This window comes from Ursus arctos, chromosome X (assembly GCF_023065955.2).
Source record: "Ursus arctos isolate Adak ecotype North America chromosome X, UrsArc2.0, whole genome shotgun sequence".
Taxonomy (NCBI): Eukaryota; Metazoa; Chordata; class Mammalia; order Carnivora; family Ursidae; genus Ursus; species Ursus arctos.
Genome location: NC_079873.1, coordinates 35,876,061 through 35,900,482, shown reverse-complemented (window position 1 = coordinate 35,900,482; position 24,422 = coordinate 35,876,061). Strand labels below are relative to the sequence as shown.

The 24,422-nt window shown below is 42.9% G+C and overlaps 1 long non-coding RNA gene and 2 other non-coding genes across 3 annotated transcripts; 1 reads left to right on the top strand and 2 right to left on the bottom strand.

The window, feature by feature from the left end:
- Positions 1-5,164: 5,164 nt before the first annotated feature.
- Positions 5,165-24,068, top strand: LOC130543517 (uncharacterized). Its single transcript, XR_008958905.1, has 2 exons — positions 5,165-11,057; positions 23,263-24,068. It is a non-coding gene; the product is annotated as an uncharacterized LOC130543517 (long non-coding RNA).
- LOC113266010 (U6 spliceosomal RNA) lies at positions 13,741-13,848 on the bottom strand. The gene has a single exon (XR_003320213.1). It is a non-coding gene; the product is annotated as a U6 spliceosomal RNA (small nuclear RNA).
- Positions 15,416-15,521, bottom strand: LOC113266005 (U6 spliceosomal RNA). Its single transcript, XR_003320207.2, has one exon. It is a non-coding gene; the product is annotated as a U6 spliceosomal RNA (small nuclear RNA).
- Positions 24,069-24,422: the final 354 nt, after the last annotated feature.

Sequence of the window (24,422 nt, the reverse complement as noted above, 5' to 3'; positions counted from 1 at the left end):
CTTGGAAGTATATTTTCTGGTTTGATAATAAGGGCACGATATCATCACTTTCATTTTACAGATGAGCAAATTTCTCTGTCACTCAGGTGGGACTTATTTTCACCCAACTATACCATTTATTCGTTCGTTCATTCATTTATTCAGTACACCCTTATTTAGCCCTCGTAAGGGCTCATCAATATTTTCACAGCCAATACTTCTTCTTAGGATTTGAACATTTGAACATTTTAAACACATGCTACTGAATTCTTATTATATGTGATAACTCCTTCAAGAACTATTTTGAGGAGGATACAAAGATAGCTAGAAGAAGGACTCTCCCTACAGGAGCTCAAAGTTATGTTTACATAATTTACTCTGAACTTCTCAGAGGAGACCCAAGCTGAGATGTCTCTCAGTCCAACAACTTTTCTTGGTGTATTTCTTAAGGTAACCCTAGGTGCTGTGACATACAAATCCCAACATATGTAATGTTTCAAACGCAATAGAAGTTTCTTTCTTGCTTGTGTGAAGTCCAAAATGAGTGGTCCAACGGGTCGGCAGCAATCTTCCAAGTAGCGATTCAGGGACCCAGGCTTCTTCCGTGATGTTAGACCCTTTTCAGCATGTAGCTTCCAAGCATGTTGGGCTCATTTGCATCAGGTCGGTAGAATGGGAAACAACATGGAGGGTAGCATGTGGGAGGTTCTTATGGGCCAGATGTGAAAGTGCACACAACAGTTGGCAATTCATTCTGTTGGCTAAGACTCAGTCACGTGGCCACACCTAACCTCAAGAGAGGCTTGGAAACGTGGTCTAGCTGTGTACTCAGGAAGACGAGAAAAAGGGTTTGGTGAGCAGCTGCCATTCTCTGCCATTTTGTGTGTGTTTGTGTGTGTGTGTGTGTGTGTGTGTGTGTAGCTTTGGGCATGAGAGGGTTTATCTGGGGCAAGATGGATATAAGCAGGGCAGCAGAAAGCTAGGCAGGTGTGCTCCCTGGTAGGCTTCTGCTGACAGGGATGAGTTATGGTCATTTCCAAGGTGTATCTCTTCCTCATGAGAGGGATGCATGTTTGAGCGAGGGGTGTGAAAGAATCCTCCAAGATGGGGGAACTTTGCTTTCGCTACAAGTTCTTCTTGTCCCGGGTGCATTCCTTGTTCTCCAGTTCTGTCTACCCACAAGATTAATCCAATGATCTCCTGCCCTCTGTCTTTAGTACTACCTCTGGCTCCTGAAGGCTTTTACAGAAAAGACTTTCCTTGACTCTTCTGATCTTGGATCGCATGCAGTCTTATCCTGCAGATCCATCTAAGCCTATGGGCTTGTGGGACAGAAAGAAATGCTTAAATTGAATTCTGTCATATGTTCGTCTCCAGGCTTAGTCCGTTGGTTGATCACACAATAATAGAGTTTGTTCTCAAGTTCCAACAACTCATTACTGTCTCCAGGAAAGCCACTTCCTGTTTCTATATCTCTAGTTCTTCTTCTGGGGGTGGGGGAGAAATGACTTTTTATACATCATAGCTATCTTGAGGGCACACAGTGGCTTCCCGATAAATGCTGTCTGCATACCAGCTTTCAGTAAAAAGTGATTCTGAAGTCCTCTGCAAATCCCAAAATACCAGCCAAGGGTTCCTTATTGCTGAGTCTGTGGGCACTTCCAAGTTCTGGCTGAGGGGAAAAAATAGCCTCCTCACACTTTTTACTTTGTAATTGGATGTTAAAATAGAAATTTCTGCTGAGACACTAATAGACACCAGATACCAAAGGGACCTCTGAGATAAACCTTCCTATAGGATTTGCAGAAAGAAATGGCAAAAGCCCAAAATGATGAGTTTTGTGACTCACCCACAACGTGGGGGAAAAGGGTTGAGGGTTAGTGTTTAGCAGAAGATTTTTTTAGACGTGATTTATTTGAGAAAGCTCTGTTGAGAAAGCCGGGAAATGCTTCTCTCTTTACTTCAGATCATGAGAGAGGGGCTTCGGCGAAATCATTTGGCGGGGTGATAGGTGTTGCCCATCGTTCGAGGGGAGACGCAGTCGATGAATGTCTACTTCATACCTGGAATGGATAGACTGACTGTTCTAGTGGGTGGTTGCACTGGGTGGACCAGCAACCAACAGTTCTGGAATCTACTGGAAAAAAGGATGCATAAATGTTTCCTGTGAAACAGATTTGGACGTTTACGTGTGTGTGTGTGTGTGTGTGTGTATGTGTGTGTGTGTTCGATTGGAAGAGAGAGAGAGACAGAAACAAGCAGCAGTAGGATCAATTTAGGAACTATCCAGCAGGACCCACTTAAAACAGACAAACTGAGGGCTACAGAGGGGAGGGGGGTGGGGGAATGGGATAGACCGGTGATGGGTAGTAAGGAGGGCACGTATTGCATGGTGCACTGGGTGTTATACACAACTAATGAATCATCGAGCCTTACATCGAAAACCGGGGATGTACTGTATGGTGACTAACATAATATAATAAAAAATCATTATTAATTAAAAAAAAAAAACAGTGAAAAAAAATCTTTGGAGAACAGAGCTGACAATAAAGCCAAGGGGACAGCCAGCGACTGAGAAAAACAGCAAAGAGATGAGACAGGAGAGAGTCCATCACCTGGGGCAAGAGGACTGCAGGTGACAGAGCCCCAGCATTTGGTGTGAGGGGGGAAACATTCCTTTTACGAAAGGCCTCTCCCCCCGCCCAACTACATACTTCTCCCTCTTCCCACAGGGCGGGGCGGGGGGGGGGAGGAGGGTGGAAGGCGTGAAGTACCAGGTGAACGGCTGGGGGAAGAAAAACAAAGCACTATTTTTTCTCCAGATCAAAAGCTGACCATGTCTCTCCCCACCCTACCCCCCAGCAGCATCTGGTCATGTTCAAAATTTTGATCATTGCACAGACCTGGAAATTTCAGTTCCTGGTAATTACCGAAAAGAGAATGGGTTTGGGACTGAAAGTGACCATAAGAATTTTTATTACCTAAGCTCTCCAGAAAAGAAACGGGGCTCCCTAGGATTTGGTCTAAGGTCTGGGAAGGAATTATCCTCCTGAATAATTGTAAAGGAGTAGTAGGAGACAAAAAAATAAAGTCACCTTGTATTTATGTAACCATGTGGTGATAGCCCCTTTGGAATACGTTGGGAATGTTCACGATCCCCCTCCATGACACATATCCTGGGAAGAGGCAGATGATTGTTTTCGTTTATGGACATATTAAATACCTCCCCATGTGCATCGTATCCCTTTTCCTCACCCTGATCTCAGAGGAAATGGAGACACCCTCATTTCCGTTACCTGCACTACTGTTTTTCACGCAATGCTTCAAGGCATTACCTTGGGGTCGATTCCTAAATTTTGAGATGCTTCATTGAATAAATACATGCAAATTCTAGGTGCATTTTTTTTTTCTGCTTAAACATACGGCGACAAATTTAGTGCTTCAAAATTGTGCTTCGCTCCAGCATTTAGCCATAGTTGTGAGCATATTAGCATTGCACTCCGAAATGACATAATCATTTAAGCATCGGGCTCCATTTCAAAAGATACTTCAGAAGCCAGGAGGTCTCCAAGGGATTGATTTCCTCCCTCTCCTTATTTACTTATTTTCTTTCTTTGTATTGAGTAAAATTCAAGGCTGAGGAAGAGCTAGCTCTCTGAATCCCAGGCTGGGAGTAAATAATTCAGCACAGTGTGGCATAGAAAATGCTTCCCTCTGCCTCATTTTTTAAAAACTTGTGTCTGTGTGGATTCAAGATCCTGCTGAGTGCTCTGATGGAGAGCAGGGCAAGATGTCCTGGCTGAATCGAGAGAGACGAAGTCAGTGAGGTGTAAGTCATGGGACGATGGGCCGTTCTGAAACTTGATGGAAAATGACACCACTTTTGAAGTTTTTGTTTTTCAGCGGACTAAGCACTATTCGGTGTCTTTTGCAGCCAGGTCAGAGCAACAAAGAAACGTACTATGCAGAGCAGGGGGAGTGCTGTCTGGCTACTTTCCTTGCCTACTGTGTTCCTCTTTTCTTTTGGGTTGACAGCTCAGAGTCCTGGGTACACATCATTGGTTAACTTCCAGCAGCTATGTTAGCTGCACTGATTCCCCCACTGATATGGCAACAGGTCTTCCCCACACCCCCCTTCCCCAGAACCTTAAAACATTATCAAAATTTACCTCCTGCCTTTAACTGCAAATTCCACTGCCCAATATGGTGTCTGTCCAACAGTGCTATAACCTTCAAAACAACCGCGCTGGCTTGATTTTGTGCGTGATCGACTAGAACTCTGTTTGGACACAGCAGTTGAGGGCACTGTATTAAGTGAGTAGGGACGGCAGAGCTGATGAGGACCGTCCTGCAAATGACAATGTAGCTGGTGTTGTCGAGGCCCCGCCCACACCCAGTTCACTGCACTCAGAATGACTTCCAACTGCCAGCGTCTCCATCTCTGGGTCAGGAGGCCGTGACCCAAACCACGGATGGCCACTCTGCCTGTGCATGGGGCAGTCTGGAAGTGTCTAACGCTCCGCAAGATTAGCCCTCCATCAAAGACACTCAGGAGCCGGTGTACAAATGTTCCAGGTCCTTTGCCTCTCAAGTGGGATGCTTCTGAGATGTGTGTATTACGCTGGTTGCCCGAATTTACCCATGAAACTTAGTGCCAGTCACTCACTGTGATGACTGGATTGATAATACCTCCTTTCTTGGTTTATCTCCCTCACTTCACTATTTCCCTGCCGGTGTCCCCCTGGACCTCCGGAATAAACTACGGAGACTCAGATCCTTATCCCTCTGAGTCTGCTTTTCAGGAACCCAAACCAAGAACAAAAGACCAGTCATACCCCACGTAAAGCCTGAAAAGGTCTTCAAACTCAATATCGAATATCCAAGTATATTAGGATAATTCTTTTATTTTTTTAAACTTTTATTTATGTATTTTTCAGAGAAAGAGAGAGAGAACAAGCAGGGGGAGTAGCAGAGGGAGAGGGAGATGCAGACTCCTTGCTGAGCAAGGAGCCCCACACGGGACTCGATCTCAGCTCCCCAGGATCATGGCCTGAGCTGAAGGCAGACGCTTCACTGACTGAGCCACCCAGGCACCTAGGATAATTCTTTTATTAGTTATTTATTTATTTATTTATTTATTTATTTATTTATTTTTTAAAGATTTTATTTATTTATTTGACAGAGATAGAGACAGCCAGTGAGAGAGGGAACACAAGCAGGGGGAGTGGGAGAGGAAGAAGCAGGCTCATAGCGGAGAAGCCTGATGTGGGGCTCGATCCCATAACGCCGGGATCACGCCCTGAGCCGAAGGCAGATGCTTAACCGCTGTGCCACCCAGGCGCCCCAGGATAATTCTTTTAAACAAACATGTCCTAATGGAGGAGTGACACACCCATGCACAATCCTCATATGTCTTTCCTTGCCTGCTCTGGCCAAGGCCACTGCAGTGTGGACAGAAATGGAAGATGTTCTAAGTTCGACACCATCCTCTGAACTCATCTGCACGCCTCCAACTTCCCCTCCATCCCATCTGCCCCGTTTGACACTAGCAGGCCAGTTCTTTCTGCACCCCATTTTCAGACATCGCTCCCTGTTCAGAAATCCACAGCGGCCTCCCAATCGGACAGCCACAAGGCGAAATGTCTCTCCCTCATCCTAAGCCTCTCTCGTATTCTGGCGAGAGAAGCTGGTGGTTTATTGTCCCAACCCCTCTTCCTGCGGCTCCGTGGATTGGCGGTGCCTGCATTTGCCAATGCCTGCATTTGGCCACTGAAGGCCACAGCTCCTATTGGACACCCTCCTATAGCTACAGTGGTTGCTCTTGTTCTCTCTTTTTACAAATTTTTTTTTTTATTTGTCGGAAAGAGCAAGAGAGAGTGAGCACAAGCTGGGGGAGCAGCAGGCAGAGGGAGAAGCAGACTCCTCGCTGAGCAAGGAGCCCCACGCGGGACTTGATCCAAGACCCCAGGATCATGACCTGAGCCGAAGGCAGACGCTTCACCAACTAAATCACCCAGGCGCCCCTCAAGCTCTCTCTGCAGGTTACTTAACCACTCTATCCTCTTGAGCCTCCCGGCTACCTTTTCATCCTGGGGTACTTGACTATCGCTTGTTAGTTTTTCTGGTAAGCTCTCTCCACTTATCCCTCTGACTGTGTCGTCTGTTTTCTGCCAGCAATCCCCATGCTAACGGAGAACTCAGGAGTTCTGGGTCCCAGACTTGTCCCTGTCACGTTCTGCCTTGCGTGACTTTGGATCTTACTTATCTGAGTGCCTTTGAGCCCTCTCCTCGTTATCTGTGAATGGGAACAATAAGGCCTACACAGCACACCTAATAGGGTTGGTAAGTTAATAAAATTTAGTTTTGTGCTGGAAAAGATACTGTTTTATAAATGTGGAGAACTCCATAAACCTCAGGGTTTGTTACTAGCGTCTTAGAGAGAAGAATCTTGAGTAAGACTCGCAAAACACCTTCCCAGAAAAGGGGAAAAAAAAAAAAAACAGGAATAGGGACACAGAAGGAAGTAGACAACTCGAGAGAAACATCCATGCCACTTATAAGTCACGTATGGCAGTGATTCATCGGGGGCCGTCCTCACTCAGGGCCTCAAGCACAGGGCAACCCTGTGTGTGTTGCCATAGCAACTGCCAGCCAGAATCTGGAAATTCCAGCAGCTTACAACATCAATCATCGTGCGAAAAGGGATCAGAGCAAACTGCAGAAAATGTGTATCATGGAGGCCACAGAAAGAACTAGAGTAGAGACGGTCTGTAGAAGTTGTTCTCAAAGTATGGGCCGTGGACCCGCAGCATCAGTATCACTAGGAACTTCTTAGACATGCAGAGTCTTGAGCCCCACTCGAGACCTACTGAATCAGAAACTCTAGGGGTGGGACCCAGCACTGTGTTTTCATAAGCCCGCTAAGTGATTTCAGTGCACGCTAAAATTTGAGAACGACTGCCCTAGGGCTCGGGAAGTTTGCCTTCCACTCCCGGTGTCCAAACATGCACAGCGTGAATAATGAAGAGACTGAAATAAAAGTTTAAAAGTGGAAGGCAAATATGATCTCATCATTTCCCCGTGGTTTACCTGAGTAGGAAGGGTGACCGAAACACAGCAGTGGAAAGTCTGACCGTGTGCGTTCTCCGGCTCTGCATGACCAATGACCACAAATTGACTAGCTCACGACAACACACATTCATTATCACACAGTTGTCTGTGGGTCACAAGTCTGGGCATGGCTTAACTGGGTCCACTGCTTTAGTCGCTCACAAAGGTGCAATGAAGGTGCTGGGCAGGACTGGGTTCTCATCAGAGGCTTGCCTGGAGAAGGATTTGCTACCGAGTGCCCTCATGTTGTTGGCAGAACTCCCTTTCTTGTGGCTGTAGGATTCATGGAAGCTCGCTTCTTCAGAGCCAGCCACGGACAGAGAAACCTCTAGCTAAACAGAATCTTCTGTAACAGAACACAGTCATGGGAGTGACCATCCATCACCTTGATGTATTCTATGGGTTCGAAGTAAGTCACAGGTGTCACCCACTCTCAAGGGGAGGATAGGGGATTATGCAAGCGTGTGAACAGAGGGAAGTGGGGATCATAAGAAAAGAAAGTCTTCTAGAGCCTGTCCTGTGGCCCCCAGGATTATTCATGTTTCTCTCACATGGGAAATACATTTACCCCTGTCCAAAGGTTCCCAAAAGTCTCATGGCATTAGAGCATCCGCTCAAAGTCCAAAATCTCATCACCTAAATCAGGTCCAAGTGTGGAGGTGGCCCCTGGTGTCACTGACGCACGGCTCTGGGGCTCCAGTTGCTTTCCATCTGTGGGCCCATGAAACTAAAGAGACACATTATCTGCTCCCAACACAGCCAACATACAATGGTGAGAGGAGCACAGCACAACAGCTGTAGACATCCCAGTTCGAAAAGGGACAGAATGGAGGAAAAAAGGGGTCAGTGGTCCACAGCCTTTCTGAAATCCAGTCAGGCAAACAGTGGGAGTTACTTGATTCCATTTCAGAGTGGGAGTTACTCCTTGTGGCTCTCAGCTCCACCCTCGGGGCTCTTGGTTCTGTGTTAATCGTCCTTCCGTTTTCATGAAAGGTAGCCTATGTTTGCCACGGAAGTAGTTTTATCAGCCTGCTTCCTGCCAGTGTAATTTTGGGGATCCAACAGCCTCTCCATTTTGTGCTCTCTTTGTCCTTTTCAGTTCAAGCTGGTAGTGTTTATTATGAAACGGTTTTCTCAGAAACTTTGTGGGTGTTCCATGGATTTCAATGGGGTTTGCTCCATTAGACAAAAGCCACACCCACAGATTCCCCCCCCCCCCAAAACAATCCCTTCTCTATTTGGACCTCTTGTTGAGAGAGCAGAGAAGATTTCTAGAAAGCCTATGGTTTGATTGAGAGGGTCTATGAAACAGAGTCTCTTGAAAGGGTCCTTTGTGTGACCGAACACTCTGACTTCTTGACCGTTCTGATTTTTTAGCGAAAGCTTGTAGGGCTACACTCTTCCTAGACACTCGTTGTCTAGACCGAGCTATCTTAATTTTAGCATCTTTTTGCCATCTGAAAAGACTGCATTTCCAAAATCATCAAGTCCTCTTTCTTTTTTTTTTTTCTTCCCTTAATTTATTTCTCTCCTCTCACATTTCACTCCAAAGAACAAGAAGAAACTAGGCAGCACTGTTAATACTTCACTGGCAAATCTCCTTAGCTAGATAACCGAGTTCAATCTCTTCTAAGTTGTGCTTTGCCCGTAACAGCAGGAGATCCTTTTTCTGAGCCTTCGTTCCCTACATCACAAGGATTCTCCTTCCTTCCGTTAACATATTCCTCACTTCATCTGCGCCCTCACCCACAACATCCTCCAAATCCAGACTTCTACTGCTGGAGGCAATTTAGGCTTTCTCTATAGTGTTCCTCCAGATTCTTCCAGAGTCTATCTACTGCTAAGCTGCAAAGCCATTCCCACTTTTCCAGGTATTTGTTACAGCAAAGTCCTACTACTTGTACCAAAATATGTTAGTTTTCTATCACTGTGTAATGAATTACCATGAAATCAGCAGCTTAAAACGAGATTCATTTGTTATCTCAGTTTCCGTAGGTCAGAAGTTATAGTATTGCTTAGTTTGGGCCTCTGTTGAGGGTCTCACAAGGTTGAAATCAAAGGATCAGCCAGGAGTCGGAGGGTTGAGTGCAGAAGAATTTGACTCCTAGCTCCCTCAGGTTACTAGAAGAATTCATTTACTTGGGGCGGTAAGATTCATGGAAGCTTGCTTCTTCAGAGCCAGCGAGAGAGAGATGGCTAGGAAGATAGTCTTGTATATTGTAACATAATCACTGGGATGACATCCCTCACCTTTGCCATAATTTATTGATCAGAAGCAAGTCACAGATTTCGCACACATTCTAAGGGAGAGGATTATGTAAGGACATGAACACAAGAAGATAGAGATTGTTGGAGTCACCCTAAAATCTGTTTGCCACGCTGACCTTTTTCAAAATAAACAGAAAAAACAATTTTCGGGAGAAGAATCCCTTCACATTAAGAACATATGTAAATTAAAACCCAGGAGCTCACCGGTGGGTGGGAAGGGAAAAGCAAGTATGGAAAGAAGTTTTTTAAAAGATTTTATTTATTTGTGAAAGAGAGTAAGCGAGAGCATGAGAGTGTGTGTGGGGGGGAACAGCAGAAGGAGAGGGAGAAGCAGACTCCCCACTGAGCAGGGAGCCTGACATGGGGCTTGATCCCAGGACCCTAGGATCATGACCTGAGCCAAAGGCAGACGCTTAACCAACTGAGCCACGCAGATGCCCCTGGAAAGAATTTTTAAAAAAAAGTTTCACTATAGATGGCTAAGAGAGGTGTGGGGGACACTTTGCTAATAAAGGTGATGCAGAAAGAAGGGAAAGATCCCGAAGGATAAACTGGTTAGGGAAAGATATGTAGGTGAGGTAAGACCTAAAGTGGACTTCAGATAGCGTGTGGTATTTAGAGGTGAAGAGAGCATTTCATTATGTAGTGAAGGTGCAAACACTAGTCAGAGTTGGTAACCAGCACGGAACATAGAAGGGACAGCCGGGAGACTGAAGTGATTCAGTGGTTCTCTACCGTGGCTACACATTTGAGTCACCTGGAAACTTTAAAAAAATACTGATTCCCAGGCTGATCCCAGGTGTCCCATTTCGGCTGGTAGGAGGAGAAGCCCAGAAGTCAGTGGTTGATAAAAGTGCTCGAGCTAATGGCATTTTGGTGTTGAACTTGTAGCCTCTGAACTGTGAGAAAGTAAATATCTGTTGTTTAAGCCAAAATACATACATACATACATTCATACATAAAAGTGCTCAAGGTAAATTTCGTGTAGAGCAGGGCTGAGTGCTGCAAGACTGATTAAAAGAACATACTCCCGTGAAACAAAGCAGTGGGTCACGTTATGTCAAGTAGGATGAACTGCAGGTTACGTGTATCGCCTAGGACATAGAACAAAAAACTAGTGTAGACTCACCCCACTTCCGCATAACCACAGAATGTAGATGTGTCAGACATTTCTGAGGCCTAGTTCAGATCCTCTTGCTGTCCTCTGTTTCTTTTTGTTTTTTTCTCCGCTGTTGTGGTGATGGGAAGTTTGATGACGGCTACCTTCCTCTGGTCCCCATCAGAGTGCCTCCCCTCCCAACTGAACCTGATGCTTCTTTCCTTGGTGCTCTGCCCCGCACCTTCACCCTGGCCGGCACAAACCGGAAGTGTAGGCTGGTTCACATCCCTTGGTGTAAACCTTTGACCAATGGGATCCAAGAACCAGTGGATAAATCTCTTCCTCTTTATCCGCACACTGTCCCCAGTGGAGTCCTTGAGTGCTTTTTATAGCGGTATTTTCTTGGGAGTCAAGTGTCACAAATCTAGAATTCTGTTGCGCTTAACAACAGCGGGCTTAACAGCACCGATTTATGTTTGTTCTACATCAGCTGTCCCACTCTGTTCCTCTCCTGCTTCCTGGAACAGTATCCTGATCAAATACAAGCACACGAGCTTCAGGAGACTTAGGCTCTGCTCTCTGCGGAACCCACATTACAAATGTAAGTACCTTGTACTAGATCAGTTTGGAACTTGTACTTCTATCCTAAAAATTATATTTAAAACTTTGTTTTCAGATTTAAACACTTACGACATTTTATTTTTTTATTTTTTATTTATTTTTTTTTTTAAGATTTTATTTATTTATGTGACAGAGAGACAGCCAGCGAGAGAGGGAACACAGGCAGGGGGAGTGGGAGAGGAAGAAGCAGGCTCCCAGCGGAAGAGCCCGATGCGGGGCTCGATCCCGGAAAGCCGGGATCACGCCCTGAGCCGAAGGCAGACGCTCAACGACTGCGCTACCCAGGCACCCCAGTAAACACTTACGACATTTTAAAACATACTACCGTGTGGGAGAAATCTTAATTAACATACAACTACAAATCTTAAATACCGTACAAATCTTAAGTAAATACAATTGGTGGAACATCGTCATATGTGGAGAAGACATTTTGAAAAGGGACAACAGAGGGGATGCAAAGCCAGCGTGCTGCCAGTGCTAAGAAAAGCTAAGTAACCACAAATAAAACAATTACTTAATTTTTTTTTAAATTTTTAAGTAGGCTCCACACCCAGTGTGGGGCTTGAACTCATGGCCCTGAGATCGAGAGTCACTCTCTACCAGATGAGCCAGGCAGGTGCCCCCAAACCAATTACTTGTTTTTAACAGCTTTATTGAGGTATAATTGACATACCACAAACTGCAGATATTTAAAGAATGCTATTTGTAATTTTCGACATATGTAGATATGCATGAGACCATAACCACAATCAAAATAATAAACATCTCCATCACTCTCAAAAGGTTTCTTGTGTCACTTTGGAAGAGCTCCCCCATCGCCCTCAGCTCTAGCCTCCCTTCCCTGGGAAACTTATGATCTATTATCTGTTATTATAGATTAAATTCCGTTTTCTAGAATTTTATATAAATGAAGCATACAATATATATACTCTTTTTTGGGTCCAGCTTCTTTACTCAGCATAACTACTTTAGAGTCCTTTACATTGCAGTGTGCATCAATAGGTCATTTCCTTTTATTGCTGCGTAGTATCCTGTTGAATAACTACATCATGATTTGTTTATTCCCTCACCAGCTGTTGGTGGGTACTGGGTTATTCACACTTGAAGGCTGTGTTCTGAAAAGGTGCTGTGGACTACCTGTACAACTATTTGTATGGATGTACACTTCTTTCTCTCTTGGGTGATTACTTAGGGTGGAATGGCTGGGTCATATGTCATAGATGTGCATTTCACATTTTAAGAAACTGCCAACATGTTTTCCAATGTGATTTTACCATTTTACGTTCCCACCAGAAGCGTATGAGTATTCCAGTTCCTCCAAATCCTTGCCAGCACTTGGTATGGTTTATCTTTTCAATTCGAGCCATTCGAATTGTAGTAGTATCGCATTGCAGTTTTAATTTGCCCTTCCCTAATGACTGATGAAGTTGAGCGTCTTCTCATGTGCTTGTTTATTGTCACCTATTTTAAGAAGAGTTTGTGAAGAATTGGTGTTATTTCTTCGTAACATGTTAGAATTCTCCAGTGAAGCCATCTAGGCCTGAGGATTTCTTATTTATTTATTTATTTATTTATTTATTTATTTATTTAGAGACTGGGGAAAGGGGCAGAGGCTGAGGGAGAGAGAATCCACGATCTCACGACCCTGAGATCATGACCTGAGTTGAAATCAAGAGTCAATTGCTCAACCGACTGAGCCACACTCCACTATATATCTAATTTTTATTTATTTATAAGATTTTATTTACTTATTTGAGAGAGAGAGATTGAGAGAGAGAGAGAGAGAGCACAAGCAGGGAAGGGGAAGAGACAGAGGCATAGAGAGAAGCAAACGCCCCGCTGAGCAGGGAGCCCAACATGGGGCTCCGTCCCAGGACACCGGGATCATGACCTGAGCTGAAGGTAGATGGTTAACTGACTGAGCCACCCAGGGGCCCCTACGTATTTAATTTTTAAAATGGACAGATAACCATTAAGATTATCTATTTCTTCTTGACAGAGCTTTGGTAGTTCGTGTCTTTCAAAAAAAATTTGTCCGTTTCATCTGTTATCAAATCGATTGGCATAAAGTGATTTGTCGTACACCATTTTTATCCTTTTTATATCCATAGAATCTGTAGTGATGTCGTCTCTCCTTCCTGATGTTGGTAATTTGTGTTCTTTCTCTCTCTCTCTGCTGATAAGTCTGACAAGAGTTCTATCAATGTTACTGATTTTCTCCAAGAACCAACTTACGGTTTTATAATTTTTTTCTATTGTTTTTATCCTGTCTAGTCCGTTCATTTCTGCTCTAAATTTTCTTTTTTATTTTTACTTTCCTCAGTCATTTTTTTAGTTTCTTTTTTCCCCCAAATTCTTATTTAAATTCCAGTTAGTTAACATTCCTGGTAATACTGGTTTCAGGTGTACAGTTTCGTGATTCAGTACTTCCATACAATACCCAGTGCCCATCACAAGTGCGCTCCTTAAATCCATCACCTATTTCATTCATCCCCCCCACCTCCCTTCCCTGGTAACCATCAGTTTGTTCTCTATAGTTAAGAGCCTGTTTCTTTGTTCGTCTCTTTTTTCCTTTGTTCATTTGTTTCTTAAATTCCACATGAGTGAAATCACATGGTATTTGTCTTTCTCTGACTGACTTACTTCGCTTAGCGTCATACTCTAAAAATATGGAAACCCTTTAGGAATGTGTGTGCCATCCCTGTGCACGGGCCGTGCTGATCTTCTCTGTATCATTTCAATTTTAGTATCTGTGTGGTCAAAGTGGGCACTCTTTTTCCAGTTTCTTAAGGTTGAAACTGAGGTCATTGATTTGAGACCTTTCTCCCTTCCTAATATAGGTGTTTAGTGCCTTTTCTTTAAATATTGTCTAGTGACATCTCACAAAAAGTTGCATTTTAAATTTTATGTGGTTCAAAATGCTTTTTAACTTCTCTTTGTATTTCTTTCTTTTTTTAAAGATTTTATTTATTTATTCGACATAGATAGAGACAGCCAGCGAGAGAGGGAACACACAAGGGGAGTGGGAGAGGAAGAAGCAGGCTCATAGTGGAGGAGCCTGACGTGGGGCTTGATCCCGTAATGCCGGTATCACGCCCTGAGCCGAAGGCAGACGCTCAACCGCTGTGCCACCCAGGTGCCCCTAAAGATTTTATTTATTTATTTGACAGAGAGAGAGGCAGTGAGAGAGGGAACAGAGCAGGGGAGTGGGAGAGGAAGAAGCAGGCTCATAGCGGACGAGCCTAATGTGGGGCTCGATCCCATAACGCCAGGACCACGCCCTGAGCCGAAGGCAGACGCTTAACCGCTGTGCCACCCAGGTGCCCCCCTTTGTATTTCTTTTTTGACCCACGAGTTTTTTAGAAGTGGACTATTTCGTTTCTAAATAGTTGGGGATTATCTGGAGATTTTCCTATGATTAATTTCTAATTTAATTCCATCGTAGTCAGACAACATGCTTTGTAGGTCTGAACACTTTAAATTTATTGAGAGAACTGATTTCGGGCCCAGCATATGCTCACCTTGGTAAATGTTCCATGTGCCCTTGACAAAAATTGTTGTCTTTGGGTGGCGTGTTCTATCTAAACATCAGTCTGGTCACTTTGGTTGCATCGTTGTTAGGCTTTCTTCTATCTTAGTGATTTTCTGTCTACTTGTTCTATCAGTTATTGAGAGGGGGATATTGAAATCTTTTACTGTATTGGTGGATTTATCTAGCTCTTCTTGACATTCTATCAGTTTTGTTTCGCGTATTTTGAAACTCTGTTATTAGGTGCATAAATATTTTAGATTTTTATGTACTCTTGATAAAGTGATCCTTTATCATTGTGAAATGGTGTTCTTTATCCATGGCACTATTCTTTGTTCTGAAATCTACTTTGTCTGATATTAATATTGCCACTAAAGCTTTCTTCTTTTTTTTAGATTTATTTATTTATTTGACACAGAGAGAGAGAGAGAGAGAGCACAAGCAGGGGGAGCAGGAGTGGGAGAAGCAGGCTCCCCGCTGAGCACGGATCCCGGTGCAGGGCTCGATCCCAAGACCCTGGGATCATGACCTGAGCCGAAGGCAGGCACTTAACCCACTGAGCCACCCAGATGCCCCTAAAGCTTTCTTCTTATTGGTGTTAGGATGATACATGTTTTTCTATCCTTTGAAACGCATATTTGATGTGTTTTCTTATAGGCAGCATATAATCAAATTGAACTTTTTATTTTTTTGATTTTTATGTATTTATTCATTTTTATGTAAATTCAAATAATTAACATATATTATTGGTTTCAGAGGTAGAGGTCCATGATTCATCAGTCTTATATGATACCCAGGGCTCATTACATAAAAATACGGAACACTTCACAATTTGAGTGTCATCTCTGCACAGGGGCCATGCTAATCTTCTCTGTATTGTTTCAATTTTAGTACGTGTGCTGCCAAAGCAAGCACCAAATCTTTCTTTTTAAATCAAATCTGATATCTTGACCTTTTAATTGGGGGATTGAGACTATTTACACTTCATATGATTATTGGTACAGTTAGCTTTAAATTTATCTACTTGCTATTTGATTTCTATTTGTTCTACCTGGTCTGTGCTCTCCTGTTCCTCTTTTTCTGCCTTCTTTTTTTGGATTAGTTGAATATTTTTGATTCCATTTTCTCTGCTGAGTTGGCTTAACTCTTTGTTTTCTTTTTTTTTTTAAGATTTTATTTATTTATTCGACAGAGATAGAGACAGCCAGCGAGAGAGGGAACACAAGCAGGGGGAGTGGGAGAGGAAGAAGCAAGCTTATAGCGGAGGAGCCCGATGTGGGGCTCGATCCCAGAACGCCGGGATCACGCCCTGAGCCGAAGGCAGATGCTCAACCGCTGTGCCACCCAGGCGCCCCGACTCTTTGTTTTCTTATTTTAGTGGTTGCTTTATAGTATACAACTTTAACTTATCACAATTTACCTTAAAATGATATGATACCACTTCACATATAGTGTAAGAACTTAACAATAGTATATTTCTTGCCTCCCAACTTCTGTATCGTCGTCATACATTTTACTTTTACATGGGTTATAAACACCAAACTACATTGTTATTATTTTAAACAGTCCATCGTGACTTAAAAATCATTAAATGACAAGATAGATATAATTTACCCATGTAGTTACAATTTACAGGTCTCTTTATATAGATTTCTTTTTTTTTTTTTTTTGAGAGAGAGAGAGTTCTCTCCTCCCAATTTTTTTTTTTTTACAGTTTTATTTATCTAAGTAATCTCTACACCCAATGTGGGGCTCGAACTCACAACCCCAAGATCAAGAGTCACATGCTGTACCCACTGAACCAGTCAGGAGCCCCTCTTTATATAGATTTCTATTGCCATCTGGTATGATTTACCTTCTGCTAGAATGACTTCCTTTAACATTTCTTACAGTGCATGCGTCCTGGTGATAAATTCTCACAGCCTTTACATCTGAAGGATTTTTATTTTGCCTTCATTTTTTGAAAGATATTTTCACTGGATATGGAATTCTAAATTGACCTTTTTTACGTCTAGTAAAATATCGCTTCATTGTCTTCTCAGTTGGTTGTTTCCCACAAGAAATTGGCTATCATGTTTAGTTTTGCTCCTCTGTATGGAACCCATTTTTTTTCCTCACCGTTTTTAAGATTTGCTCATTATCGTTGTTTTTGTAAACTTATTGTAATGTGCTTTGCAGTAGTTGCTTTTTATCTTTCTTGTATTCGGGGTGTGCTAAGTTTCTTGAATCTCTGGGTCTATATTTTTCAAAGAATTTGGATTTGGAGGCCATTATTTTTTCGAATGTTCTTTATTTCCCTGCTTCCACTACATGCAGATTAGCACACTTGCTGTTGCTCGCAACTCCTGGGTGCTCTGTTTACTTTTTAAAATTATTTTATCTCTGTGTGTTTTATTTTGTATAGTTCCTTTTGCCATGTCTCTGAGTTCGTGAACAGTTCTTCTACAGTAACTGATCTGCCATTAATCTTATCCAGCGTATTTTGCATCTCTGACATCGCAGTTCTTATTTCTAGAATTTTGATTTGGTCTTCTGTTACAGCTTCCATATCTCTACTTAACTTTTTGAACATATGAAAGACAAGTTATCTTTTTTATTGTTTTTAAAGATTTTATTTATTTATTTGTCAGAGAGAGAGAATACAAGCAGGGGGAGCAGCAGGCAGAGGGAGAGGGAGAAGCAGGCTCCCCGCTGAGCAAGGAGCCTGATGTGGGGACTCAATCCCAGGACCCTGGGATCATGACCTGAGCCGGAGGCAGATGCTTAACCGACTGAGCCACCCAGGCACCCCGAAAGACGGTTATAATAACAGTTTTAATGTCATTGCTTATTTATTCTAATCCGTTTACCTGTTCTGGGTCAGTTTTGATTGTGTGATTATTTTTGTCATTATAAGTCATGTTTTCCTGCTTTTTTGCAAGCCTGGTAATTTTTTATTAAATGCCCGATATTATATTCTGAGTTTTGCTTTTAAATGTACTAGCTGGGGCTGGAAGAGTGTTGTCTAGTACTGATTATCCCTTACTTCTATGGTAAAACCCTTCTGTGTACTATGACTGATGCTTCATGAATCATGGGGTTTTCCAGTCTAGCTGCTGGGATTACTCCCAACTCACTATGAGCACCAGGCACTGTTACTTATAATCCTTTTGGGTGGTTCTTTCCCCAGCCTTAGGATTTTTCACACTTGCGGCACTGATCAGTGCTCTGCTAAATACTCGAGTGATCCCCCTGCAAATCACCCAAGTCCTCTCTGTGTGAGGCTATCTCTTCTCTGATACTGTCTGGCAAACTCTAGCCATGTCCTTCTTTCCAGACTCTCATGCACCTCTCTTTAACTCGGGGAGTCCTTCTGGCTCTGCCTCAGTTCCCCTTCTCTGCACTTCAGCCTGTGAATTCTTCCAAATCAGTAAACTAGGCTATTCATTGGGCCTACTTCATTTGTTTTTAATTTCTCAGGAAACACTGTCTTTTGCCACATGATACGCCATGTCTTAAAAATCATTGTTTCTTAGGTTTTGTCCAATCTGGGGTTGTTTTTGTTGGGTAGCTAATCTGGAGCCTATTACTCCATTTTGGCTGGAATTGGAGTTCCTGCCATTTGTTGCTAGCACATTGATTGTTTGCCTGTCAGAAAGGGATGGGTTGAGCATTTTACATCTCTACATGTTGGTATTTAACTGTGTTTTAGTTATGTTTTAAGAAATTGGTGAGCTGGGGCGCCTGGGTGGTGCAGTCGTTAAGCGTCTGCCTTCGGCTCAGGGCGTGATCGCAGCGTTCTGGGATCAAGCCCCACATCAGGCTCCTCCGCTGGGAGCCTGCTTCTTCCTCTCCCACTCCGCCTGATGTGTTCCCTCTCTCGCTGGCTGTCTCTCTCTGTCAAATAAATAAATAAAACCTTAAAAAAAAAAAGAAATTGGTGAGCTGCTTTTGGTTGACATTTAACCTATTTTTTTTTTCTCATTTAAATAATGGGAGCTGAGAGGCACCTGGGTGGCTCAGTCGGTTAAGCACCTGCCTTCGGCTCAGGCCATGATCTCAGGGTCCTGGGATGGAGCCCCATTTTGGGCTCCCTGCTTGGCAGGGAGTCTGCTTCTCTCTCTGTGACTTTCCTCTGCTCGGGCTCTTTTCCTCTCTCTCAAATAAATAGGTAAAATCTTTAAAAAAAAAAAATGGGAACTAGGTTTCCAGTTAGCATTTTTATGTAGTACGTCTTATTTTCTGTAATAGATTATTGATGTTAACTAGGAAATGCCTATAAATGTTAGACTTTTAGGCTTAGGCTTTTTTCTCGCACAAAAATTCTCCTGGAAGTAGCCTGTCTAGAGCTGTCATGGCAGCTCCACGAAGTTTTCAGAGACAAGTGCCTTCTGTCTTTCTGCTCCTTAATGCATGAATTTCATCTCCCTCAGAGTTACCAGATGGAACATTAGTCATCAAGTCCACATTCTAACTCCTCCTAGCTAAGTCAGCCCTCTTTTAACAGATTTTTCTAGGGGCCTATCCCTTGCTTTTCTCTTACTGTGATGGGTAGGCCAACCATATCGTCAAGAAACCGCTTACAAATGTAGTTTTTTCAGTGGCGCCTGGCTGGGTCAGTCTGTAGAGCATGCGACTCGTGATCTCAGGGCCGTGAGTTTGAGCCCCATGCTGGGTACAGAGATTACTTAAAACATAAATATAATAAATAAATACATACATAAATAAACAAAGCAAATGTAGTCTTTTCATTAGGCATCTTGTTGCCCTGAATAAAACCAGAGTTCTGTTGTTAAGCCATAAAGAAAAAAGGGGCACGGAGAAGCTATTAGGAGTGCTACACATTTGACAATGCACATTAATGACAGGCTAGGTATTGTGAATACATTTTGAACATGGACATGACATAAGGTTTAAAGAAGATTTTTCTGGAAGTGTAGGGCAATGGACTGTAGAATGGGAGAGGCTAGTGACAGTCTCCTATTTGGTCTCTCCATGGCAATAATCCAGGAAGGCAGTACTGAAGACCAGCAATGGAAAAAATAAAGGAAACACTCTAAAATACTTATCTAAGGAAGAAACCTTAGAAAGTACTTGGTGGTAGATGGGTTGTAAAGGGCATGTACAGAAAAGGGAGTGTGTCGCAAAGAAAGACAAAATTATGAAAGGAGTGTCGGAAAACTCACGGAAGCCACTAATCTGTACATCTGGCAAGTTCAGCCCTGCCCAGGCCTTGACACAATGATATCTGCATAATGCACTGAAGACTTCTATTGGCAGTAGGGGTGTTGAAATAGTTTGGCACTAACACATCTGGGGTCTGCAGTGATCTCAGATGGGCAGAGTACAGCTTGATATGCAGACTAACCCCCATCAAAGACGGCCAGCTCACTGACATCATGAATGTCCAAGCCTTTGCTTCCATGTCCCCACAGGAGTTCCCTCTAGGACAAAGAGCTAACCCTAAACCCCAGTCCTGAAGTCCTTAGAGCCTGCCAGCTTCTGTACCCAAAGCCAGTTCTATCTTTTGCCATATCAAAGATAGAACAGGAAAATAATAAACATGCTGTAATAAAAGAGTAAATAATCTGGCATCAGACAAGTGAGGACAGAATTATTGTTCAATATTTTCTTAGTTGGGTGACCCTGGGCAGTTACTCTTTGTCTCTGAGCCACATTTACTGATCTGAACAAGGAGAATTATTATCATACCTGCCCTATGTAATTGTTTGTGAGCCTTAGTTGTGTTTGTCAAAGAACATGGCGGTTGGAGAGCTCAGGCTCTGGCGTTGGCGCAGTCCATTTACTTGATGTGTCAATTTTGAAGTCACCCCGTTGGGTCTTGGTTTCCTTATTTGTCCTTTTACAGAGCTGCAAAACCAGTTTCTGGCATAAAGTGTCTGCTCAATAAATATTTGTTTAAAAAACTTCTGTTGGATCTATAGAACGAAGGTTTCATTTAGATGAGCATTTTCCAAAGTATGTGTCACGAGATGCCGATAATTGATAATGCATGTTGTAAATGCTTGTGCTTGAGATGATGCAACAGGAAAACCCAAGAAGATAGTGTCATCGATGACACTCACGAAGTCACCATACCTATTTCTTTTCTAGTTCTGAATTTAATGTTATCTGAAATAAAAACAAACCCCCTGTATTTGATAAGCTTTTCTTTTTTTTTAAAAAAAGATTTATTTATTTATTTATTTATTCGACAGAGAGAGACAGCCAGCGAGAGAGGGAACACAAGCAGGGGGAGTGGGAGAGGAAGAAGCAGGCCCACAGAGGAAAAGCCTGATGTGGGGCTCGATCCCACAACGCCGGGATCACGCCCTGAGCCGAAGGCAGACGCTTAACCGCTGTGCCACCCAGGCGCCCCTTGATAAGCTATTCTTATTTGGGTGTCTGTTATTGCAGCCAAACTGAATTCTTGACTGATCCAAACAATTAATATTTACCCAATAGTATTTTATAGAAAAAGCCACTATTCCCCCTCAACGCCCTCTCATTCGCTTCTTTCCATTTTCAGTCAGTTCATCAGTGAAAATATCCCCAGACATTTATTATGTGTGTTGTGTGCTAGGCACCACACAGAAGTAAAATCCCAGTTCTTGCCACTGCAGTCTATTTGAATATCAGTGGACATTGACTTAGCTAAATCGTAATTAGATATTAGTTGATAGCCCTAAATTGGGCAGCAATTTTTCTGAAGGCAGGGACACATCAACCTGTGGGCTTGTCCTTGCCCCTGATGTGGAGTATAATGGGAGCATGAGACATGCTTGCTCCACAGATGGTTTAATTTGTACACCTTGTAGCCCAGTTGCTCAACCAATTGGCTTCCTTATTGAAATGACAGCTAATTTAAAAGAATAAATGGCTATTTAATAGAATGGAAAACCATTAAACTCAGAACCTTCTAATAAAGACTGATTCTTATGTAAGTCTTATGAAGTGTTAATTGCTGGCTCCTGAGAAAGGGGAAGAATGAAAAATTGCTTGTTACCTCAGTGAACTCGGACTCCACTCTGAATAATACTGACAGTTCTAATAATAATAAAATGCTGACAGTTCTAATAATAATAAAAATGGTGCTGCTGCTCCTTTATTTTTCAGCAGGACTTTGTGGTTTAGAAACTGTGTAAATTCGGAGAAGTAATTGAGTATAAAGGAAAGAGAATAGGCTGTGGATTCTGTTAGATCTGGGTTCACATCCAACCTCTACTGTATGTGTTCTCAATTCCATCACCTGAAAAATGGGAATAATAATACATATTATCAATGTTAGGGACTAAATTTAAGAGCCCCCTAAAAAATTGAAGGCAAGGAAAATAAAATCATGTCTGAGAACTAACCTTAACCATCAATACCATGACTTCATTGCCCAGTAGCCCTAAAAATACAAAATGGCTGTAAGACCAGGTAGCAAAGGCAATCAGAGTAGGAGCTGCAGTTAGCCAGAGAAACATAGTGGAACATGACAAACACAGTTGTCCAAATATTGGGAAGTAGATTGCAGTAGATTGAAAGCTCCTCGCATCTATGGAACATAAGAACTAGGAAGATCGGTAGGGGAAGAAAGGGATAAAGAAAGGGGGGGTAATCAGAAGGGGGAATGAAGCATGAGAGACTATGGGCTCTGAGAAACAAACTGAGGGCCTCAGAGGGGAGGGGGGTGGGGGAATGGGATAGACTGGTGATGGGTAGTAAGGAGGGCACGTATTGCATGGTGCACTGGGTGTTACATGCAACTAATGAATCATCGAACTTTACATCAAAACCCAGGGAGGTACTGTATGGTGACTAACATAATATAATAAAAATATTGTTATGAAAAAAAAAGAAGAAAGCTCCTCCCATCAAGAGGTAGAGTCTACTCCTCCACCCTTGAACCTGGATTTATCCACATGACTTGCTTTGGCCAATGGGTCATTGGCAAATACGGCACAAGCAGAGGTTTGAATAGTGCTTACATAGTGAGGCTTGCCTTCTCTTGCTGCTGATAACTCTTTTCGCATGATGTGAACAAGCCTGGGCTAACCTTCTGGAGGATGAGAGCCTACCTGTAGAGAGGCCTCAGCTGTTCCCAACTCAGCCATCACAACTGAGGCCCTATACATACGAGTGAGGCCATCCTAGACCATCTAGCCCCAAACAAGTTGCCAGCTCAGGAGAACCGCAGAACCACAGCTAACCCACAGAATTATGAAAAATAATCATTTATTGTTTTAAGGCACCAAGTTTTGGGGTAGTTTGTTATGCAGCATTAGACACCAGAGACTTCTTGGCTTTCAGTGTTCCAGTCCCAGGGGTGAGGTCATCCCCTCCGTATGGATGTATACGGATGTATCAGGCAATTTTTTTTTTATTTTCACATTTTATTTTTATTATTTTTTTATAATGATTTTTTATTATATTATGTTAGTCAATTTTACATCGACAACATCAATGACTCCATTCTCCTGACTTCCCTTGCTCTGAGACCATACTCACCAACAAATGTCTACTCATGGTCTGGCCTGCCACATAGTTTGCCTACAGTGGGCGATGGACTGACCACGTGAACCCCAAGGATTCCTAGCCCCTGGCTTCTGACCAAGGTTTGGCTTAAGAAGCAGATATTCTGTGTGTCTAAACATTCACTCTCCATTCTTCTCTACCCTGCTCTTTACTCCAGAAAGCTGATCTGCATAGATTGCCTGAAGGAACAGTCTTGCCTTGTGGCTTCTTACTGGGATTCACCAATGGGAAGTTCTACCTGGAGACTGGAGAGAAAGAGACTGATTTCAGAGGATTGATTGATCCTTACAGTCCCGCCCTGTAAGGTTGGTTTGGGTAAGCTGAGTCCCTGGACTGAAGATTGTAGCTCCTGTTAAGATGATCCTTTCTCTGCAACTCTCTCTCTTTGAAACCAGTCCTTCCCCTCATCTTTTCAGGCCTGGAAATAAAAACAGAGCAATTTTTACGAGGCTCCAGTTCAGCGCTATCCTCTGTGGTTTCCTTACTCCTGCCTACACTTTTGTAAATAACTCTTTTATTAAACCCTTCCCCAATTATCCTGTTTTCAGCATGCCATCTGTCTCCTGTTGAGCCCCTGACTGATACATATGCTAAGCATGTGGGTTTGAGTATCTGGTTTGTCTGATGGTGATTTCTCCTTGGCTTATGATTTACCCCTGAGACATGGCTCCGCATTCACTGAGCCAATATAGTCCAGTTTTTAGGCCCGTGAGCCCGAAAGTCAGGCTGAAATTCACAAAGGTAACAAATTCCTCTAGGAACCAGCCAGCTGGCCTTTTCCTTCTGGAGTGGAGAACAAGAACTGTACTTTTCTGTATTTCTTTAGGATTAGATAAACTACATGCAAATTGCTTTGTACCTGCCATCTTATAAATTCTCAGTGTGTTAAGAATTGCTGTTGTTTTGTTTAATGTTCCTTTGACAGTACAGTATGGTCTTTACCAATTAAATGATGCGTAATATTTTTCTTGGACTCCTTTGTTGGATGCTTTTGTAAATGTGGCATGTTGAGATTATGGGGGCTGGGATGGAAAAAAAAAAAAAAGAGAACGTAGGCGAAGCATGATTTACACATGGTGCCCAAAGCCTCTAAAGCCTTATGACAAGCCACCAAGTGGAAAGTATTTTGATTTAGCGATCGTCACGTGAACATGTTCAATGAGTCAAACGCGGAGCAAAAAATGGCATTCTAAGTAAAACAAATAGTTTTGCCAGTTCATTATAAGTAAGCATTCATGGAGCACTCGATTCGCTTGTACCGGGAAGGGTTGATACAAGACAGTCAGGGGGATGGCGGGTGGATCCCACTCTGGGACA